Here is a 7,832-nt window from a genome sequence, read left to right as displayed (position 1 = left end):
CCTAGACCAACTACAATTTGCATACCACACCAAAAGATTTGTAGCGCCACCTTTTGCTGCAATTACAGCTGTAAGTCGCTTGGGGTATGTCTCTATCAGTTTTGCACATCGAGAGACTGAATTTTTTCCCATTCCTCCTTGCAAAACAGCTCGAGCTCAGTGAGGTTGGATGGAGAGCATTTGTGAACAGCAGTTTTCAGTTCTTTCCACAGATTCTCGATTGGATTCAGGTCTGGACTTTGACTTGGCCATTCTAACACCTGGATATGTTTATTTTTGAACCATTCCATTGTAGATTTTGCTTTATGTTTTGGATCATTGTCTTGTTGGAAGACAAATCTCCGTCCCAGTCTCAGGTCTTTTGCAGACTCCATCAGGTTTTCTTCCAGAATGGTCCTGTATTTGGCTGCTCCATCCATCTTCCCATCAATTTTAACCATCTTCCCTGTCCCTGCTGAAGAAAAGCAGGCCCAAACCATGATGCTGCCACCACCATGTTTGACAGTGGGGATGGTGTGTTCAGGGTGATGAGCTGTGTTGCTTTTACGCCAAACATAACGTTTTGCATTGTTGCCAAAAAGTTCAATTTTGGTTTCATCTGACCAGAGCACCTTCTTCCACATGTTTGGTGTGTCTCCCAGGTGGCTTGTGGCAAACTTTAAACAACACTTTTTATGGATATCTTTAAGAAATGGCTTTCTTCTTGCCACTCTTCCATAAAGGCCAGATTTGTGCAATATACGACTGATTGTTGTCCTATGGACAGAGTATCCCACCTCAGCTGTAGATCTCTGCAGTTCATCCAGAGTGATCATGGGCCTCTTGGCTGCATCTCTGATCTGTCTTCTCCTTGTATGAGCTGAAAGTTTAGAGGGACGGCCAGGTCTTGGTAGATTTGCAGTGGTCTGATACTCCTTCCATTTCAATATTATCGCTTGCACAGTGCTCCTTGGGATGTTTAAAGCTTGGGAAATCTTTTTGTATCCAAATCCGGCTTTAAACTTCTTCACAACAGTATCTCGGACCTGCCTGGTGTGTTCCTTGTTCTTCATGATGCTCTCTGCGCTTTTAACGGACCTCTGAGACTATCACAGTGCAGGTGCATTTATACGGAGATTTGATTACACACAGGTGGATTGTATTTATCATCATTAGTCATTTAGGTCAACATTGGATCATTCAGAGATCCTCACTGAACTTCTGGAGAGAGTTTGCTGCACTGAAAGTAAAGGGGCTGAATAATTTTGCACGCCCAATTTTTCAGTTTTTGATTTGTTAAAAAAGTTTGAAATATCCAATAAATGTCGTTCCACTTCATGATTGTGTCCCACTTGTTGTTGATTCTTCACAAAAAAATACAGTTTTATATCTTTATGTTTGAAGCCTGAAATGTGGCAAAAGGTCGCAAAGTTCAAGGGGGCCGAATACTTTCGCAAGGCACTGTACATAGATAAAAGCAGAGAGTAGCAGCAGCGTAGAAGAGGAGGGGGGGGGGGGGGCAATGCAAATAGTCTGGGTAGCTATTTGATTAGATGTTCAGGAGTCTTATGCCTTGGGGGTAGAAGCTGTTTATACACCTCTTGAACTTAGATTTGGCACTCTGGTACCACTTGCCGTGCGGTAGCAGAGAGAACAGTCAATGACTAGGGTGGCTGGAATCTTTGACAATTTTTAGGGCCTTCCTCTGACACAGATGGCAGGAAGCTTGGCCCCGGTTATGTACTGGGCCTTACGCACTACCCTCTGTAATGCCTTGCGGTTGGAGCCCGAGCAATGGCCATACCAGGCAGTGATGCAACCCGTCAGGATGCTCTCGATGATGCAGCTGTAAGACCTTTTGAGGATCTGAGGACCCATGCCAACTCCTGAGGGGGAATAGGTTTTATTGTGCCCTCTTCACGACTGTCTTGGTGTGCTTAGACCATGTTAGTTTGTTGGTGATGTGGACGCCAAGGAACTTGAAGCTCTCAACCTGCTCCACTACAGCCCCGTTGATGAGAATGGGGGCGTGCTCAGTCCTCCTTTTCCTGTAGTCAATTTCGCTACACCCGCAATAACATCTGCTAATCACGTGTATGTGACCAATAAAAGTCGATTTATTAACCCTCTCATTACAATAAAGAGCAACTTTTGCCGCTTTAACCTGGGCCAGCTGCAGCTTAACTAGGTTCTTCTTTGCAGCACTTGACCATATGACTGGACAATAATCAAGATAAGATCAAACTAGAACCTGCATGACTTGCTTTGTGGAGTTTGGGGTCAAAAAAGCAGAACATCTCTTTATCACGGACAGACCTCTCCTCATATTTAAAACCATTGAAGCGATATGTTTTGAACAGTTTACAATATAAGGTAACACCGAGTAATTTAGTCTCCTCAACATCTTCAACAGCTACACCAGATTCAGCGGAGGTCTAAAACTTAAGGAATGATTTGTACCAAATACTTCGTTTTAGAGATATTCAGGCAGTTTATTACTGGCCACCCATTCCAAAACTGACTAACTCTTTGTTAAGGGTTTCAGTGACTTCATTGGTTTGGGCTCCAGAGCGGTACAGCGGTCTAAGGCCCTGCATCTCAGTGCAATAGGCATCACTACAGTCCCTGGTTCGAATCCAGGCTGTATCACATCCGGCTGTGATTGGGAGTCCCATAGGGCATGGCACAATAAAATGTGCTTTTATTGAGATGTGAAATGTTGCGATAAAGGGTGTTGCACGTTATATAAAAGTAGGCTATAACTAAACTGTAATTTAAACTTTTGTTATGCCAACTATCCAATAGTCACAAGTCCTAGATCTTGAGAGATCCTGTATATCACGCGAGTAGAAATTCAGCGTAGGCCTATATATTCCAATTGAACAATAAATATATCGTTAAATCATCTCTTCTAAATAGCCTTCATTCCAAATCCTCACTGAGGTCAAATTAAACCAATCGACATATCGAATTTCCAATTAAGTACAATAGAGTACAGTGTTTATGAACTACATTTTAAACAAATCAAACAGTGCGATAATTTTGTTATTTTTCCTTTATTTAACTTGGCAAGTCCGTTAAGAACAGATTCGTGTTTACAATAACGGCCTATACCGGCCAAACCCTCCATTAACCCGGACGACACTGAGCCAATAGTGCGCCGCCCTATTGGATTCACGAGAAACAGCCCGGGATCGAACCAGCGTCTGTAGTGACGCCTCTAGCACTGAGATGCAGTGCCTTAGATCGCTGCGCCACTCGGGAGCCTTGTTAAAGAGCTTTACTTTTTTTGGAGCTTTACTTTTCATTGAAAAAGCCTATCGTTTGCATTTCCAATGATTTATAATTTGACAGCTTAAAATGGTGCAAAACTGGGGTGTTACAATAAAAACGTCTAAGATTTCCCACTTATTATTTGCTAAACTGTTTGACTAATCATATGGAGTATATTGTTAATAAGCCTAGTACTATTATCGATATCATACTGAATTTAACAAATATCCTCATATAAACATGAGCAAAGATGAATGCATAACATATTTCTCACCAACTCAAATAATGCGCAATAAACAAATGTACATCACATCCCAAATAGCCATGTGAAAATACTATGGGTCAATCTACAATTAAAATCAGTGAAATCTGAGGAGTACTCGTTAGTCCCTCTTCGTGGTAATTTCAGTACCCCCAGCGTTTTTTTCTTCTAAAACTTAGCACAAATGAACGATTATGGTTACCATTGCAGAATTATAAACACAAACCAATATGATAACAAAGCATAGTAGGAAAGTCGCACACATTTGCTATAGGACTACCTGGTCACACCCATCTCTTCCTTTCAGATTTCACATAACTGAGTAAAATGTCCAGATTTCCTGAAATCATATTTTGAAGATTTTTCACCATTGTCTCAGTGGTTATGGTGATATTTAACAACCCAAGGTATTTGATAAGACACAGATAGTATTCACTTAAATTCCATTCTGTAAAGGCCACAGTGTTTGCATAGACATTAAATGACACATCTTTCTACCAAGTACCACACAATACCTAAGTCACAATATGCACCATTGCTTCCATATTTTCACAATAAGGCCTCACTCCATTTCTCTTCTCACCATTTCACTTCAATCAATTACCAGAAGCTCAGACCTAACATAGAAATGAATTTCATTTTGAGGATGTAAAAAAAATATGAAGAAATGTATACAGTATATGGAGAGTATTTGGGGAACAACTTGTGCAAAGTTTGCCAAGAAAGCTTGCTCGCTCTCCCCCGCTCGTGGTTTTTGGCACTATGGAAGGACCAGTGACATCCCTGCTCCCTAGCGCCTTTGTCCGTGCTGGGGGGCTTTACGGGAGGGGTTGTGGATGGGGTGGGGGGGTGTCGGGCCGCTGGATCAGTGGGGCTGGGGTGGAAATGACAAACAGGCTCTGGAGAGCCTTGGGGCCAGAGGACATGGGGGTGCAGTGGAGCCATCCAGGCATGAGCTGGGAGAGATTTGACACTGTGGCCCAGGCCCTGGACTCTGCATAGGATGAGCACCACTGACAGAGAGAGAGAGAAAGGTAGAGAAAATCAATACTATGCCCTCAAATAAACATGATTATCCATAAGTACAATCTACAATTTGAGATCAGTGGCGGTATGGTAATGACACAATAAAGTGAGGACAAGAGGTGCAGCACGGATGCTCAGTGGTTGAGCTCACTTGTCCATGGAATACGCTGGGTACTGTTGGTCCTCCTCAGGTCCCCATGGCGCCTGGCAGACCATCTCTATGACCGGATCCTCAGGGGTGTATTACTGTAGGCAGGCAGACTCGGTGTGAGTGTGCCCCTGGGGGCCCCTGGTAACTTTGAGACAATGCAGTGCCCATATTTGTGTGGGGCAGTAAGTAGACTAGTGGTTAGAGCATTGGGGCAGTAACCGAAACCATGAACCCGAGCATGATAAGGTAACTGTTCCTAGGCCGTCATTGTAAATAAGAATTTGTTCTTAACTGACTTGCCTTGTTAAATAAAGGTTCAATTATGCACCAAGATGTCTGGTTGAACTACTGGCACACAGCACCGACACCAATGCATGCCACCAGAGGTCTCTTCACAGTCCAGAAGAGACCATGGGAGGCTCACAGTACTACATAGAGCCATGACTACTTGGAACTCTTTTCCACATCAAGTAACTCATGCAAGCAGTAAAATTTGATTTAAAAAACAGATAAAAATACACCTTATGGAACAGCGGGGACTGTGAAGAGACAAACACAGTCATAGACACATGCATACACACACGATAACATACACACACGTGCACATGGATTTTGAGTTGTAGATTTGCTGGACCCCAGGAAGAGTAACTGCCTTGGCATACAGCTAACGGGGATCCAAAATAAATACAAATATCCCATATTAGGACAAATATGGAGGACACAATTCCCTGATAGGGAAACAATAAACTAAACGGACCAGTTAAATTTCTATAAAGCTGTAACCTAACCTTATTGGCTCGTTCATGTATTTATAGGGGCAGGTCATTCTGCTCGTAGGGGGGGGGGGGGAATGGCATCAGGATTGGGGTGTCCTCCCCCCTGCAGTAGCTGATGGACTTGGTCCCGCTGGAGCAGTCCACTGACCATCTCCGCCTCCTCATATAGTAAGGAAACATTTCATCACAATGTATAATTATTTTTCAGTATGTAATGAGATGTTAATAATGTAGATGTGTTAAATGGCCATGTTATGGTGTGGTAGATGGACATGCATGTAAGTTGTTCAGTGGGAAAGAAGTTTGGCTCCCTCCTGTGGCCGCTGAAAGGCCCTGCAACTACAAGTAAGATTGCCACCCCCAATGATACCATGAGACTGACTTCCCTCTATGATTGAGGACGGCTAGGCTTCTGTAGGTAATAATACATAGAAAACCATAGGTAACATGTCACGGATCTAGCAATGATACAGGACCCCACGCACATACAAAACTGATGGGCAGGGTGATGTCGGTCTGTTGGGCTCGTACTCTGTGTGGGTTGGCATCTCCTCCAGATCCCCCCTGGAAGTCTCATCTACAGTTCCAATTTTGCTCCCTCTCCTTCTGCTCCTGCTTCAGACACAGCACCTGCAGGTGCTGCCTAAGCACACAGTCACACACGGAAATAAATTGTACATGAAACAACGAAAAAAGTTAATATAAACTAAGATTTTGTATTTTCATTTTGAGTGTTTTCATGGTATTGTCTATAAGCCTGTATGTGTGTGTGTGTGTGTGTGTGTGTGTGTGTGTGTGTGTGTGTGTGTTTGCCTGCCTCAACATGGGAGGATTGTGTCTATGTGGCACACTCCTCCCTGGTCTTGGAGGTGGCAGTCTTTTGAAACAGGGCGCTGCTGTGTTTGAAGTACTTCTCTCCACCCTCACGGGAATAGATCCCGCGGAAGCCACCTGGGTGTTTGGCCTCATCCATCTGAACTTGCTCCACACTGGCTGCCTTGGACTGACACATCTCCTCACAACACAAAAATGACCTCAACTGACCACAACTGAATAAATGAATTGAATGCATTAAAAAAAAAACATACCGGATTGAGTTTGGTCCAAATCACTTTGTTTGTTACATGTCTATAACCATGATAATTCATAATATGACCCATCATAACTTGTTGTTACATGGTCAAACTGATCATACAAGAACATTGAAATTCCACAAAGACAAAGTTCCAAATGGTCTTCCTACCCATCACGTTGTTCTGACTGTACCGGGCCTCGCTTGGACCAGTTCTGCAGCAGCCTCTCCTTCACCCTGCTCTTATCCTCCTTAGCGATCTTATGGCGGTCACAGGCAGCCAGGTTTATAAGGACCAGGGTGTTATACAGCAGGCTATCCTTCTAATCCCGGGCAAATCAGTGGGGAAACTGGTGGGTGGGTGGGGGGGGGGGGGGGGGGGCACACCCACGTGAACATAATTGAACATGATGAATATACCCTGTTTGCTATCTAGCTTTAATATAAAATGCTAGCAAAATGCCTTAGCATAACACATTTCTTAGCTCAAAATATGCTTTAGGGATATAGGACCCATATCAATACGTCATCCTAACCCAAGAAGAGGGCATCACCTCTTGCACCCAGGGCCTGTTGATGGTCTAGCAGCACATCAAAGCCCAGGATCTCAAAGCAGGCACTGCCAGCAGCGTGGTTAGGGGAACAGGTGTGGTAGTTGTGTTTGAGGAAGGGGTGGGCAGAAACAAGCGTCTTAATAACCACGTCCTCAATGTCCAACCGCATCTTATGTGTCGTAACACATGGCCACCAGGTGCTTGTTCAAGGTGGACAGCTTCCTGGAACGACAGGGAGGAGAGGACTGAGATGGAAGCATTGGCTTAGCAGTCACCTGTGGATGGGAATTCCCAATTAGATGAATTATACAAACAAACAAAGGTAAAAGGTCAATTCGAGAGGTATTTGAAGTAAAGGAACACCTGCTTACCTTTTCCTGCCAGTGTCGTCATCACGGACAAAGTTCTCACTGGGCTTGTTGATGGCATAGTTGGTCAGAGGCATGCAAACACCATCCTTGTAGAAATACAGTGCCTTGCGAAAGTATTCGGACCCCTTGAACTTTGCGACCTTTTGCCACATTTCAGGCTTCAAACATAAAGATATAAAACTGTATTTTTTTGTGAAGAATCAACAACAAGTGGCACACAATCATGAAGTGGAACAACATTTATTGGATATTTCAAACTTTTTTAACAAATCAAAAACTGAAAAATTGGGCGTGCAAAATTATTCAGCCCCTTTACTTTCAGTGCAGCAAACTCTCTCCAGAAGTTCAGTGAGGATCTCTGAATGATC

At 43.6% G+C, this 7,832-nt stretch overlaps 1 long non-coding RNA gene across 4 annotated transcripts; it reads right to left on the bottom strand.

Annotated features, from left to right (window-relative positions):
* Positions 1–2,074: 2,074 nt before the first annotated feature.
* Positions 2,075–7,604, bottom strand: LOC110499131. 4 transcript variants are annotated; one of them, XR_002469918.2, is made up of 7 exons: positions 7,465–7,604; positions 7,094–7,315; positions 6,711–6,889; positions 5,953–6,479; positions 5,480–5,627; positions 4,692–4,786; positions 2,075–4,527 (listed from the first exon to the last, which is right to left on the bottom strand). It is a non-coding gene; the product is annotated as an uncharacterized LOC110499131 (long non-coding RNA). The 4 variants fall into 4 exon arrangements; XR_002469920.2 differs by having other exon boundaries at positions 5,953–6,110; XR_002469916.2 differs by having other exon boundaries at positions 5,953–6,889.
* Positions 7,605–7,832: the final 228 nt, after the last annotated feature.

The sequence above is a fragment of the Oncorhynchus mykiss genome, chromosome 20 (genome assembly GCF_013265735.2).
Source record: "Oncorhynchus mykiss isolate Arlee chromosome 20, USDA_OmykA_1.1, whole genome shotgun sequence".
NCBI classification, from domain to species: Eukaryota; Metazoa; Chordata; class Actinopteri; order Salmoniformes; family Salmonidae; genus Oncorhynchus; species Oncorhynchus mykiss.
This window is presented reverse-complemented; position numbering and strand designations above follow the sequence as displayed.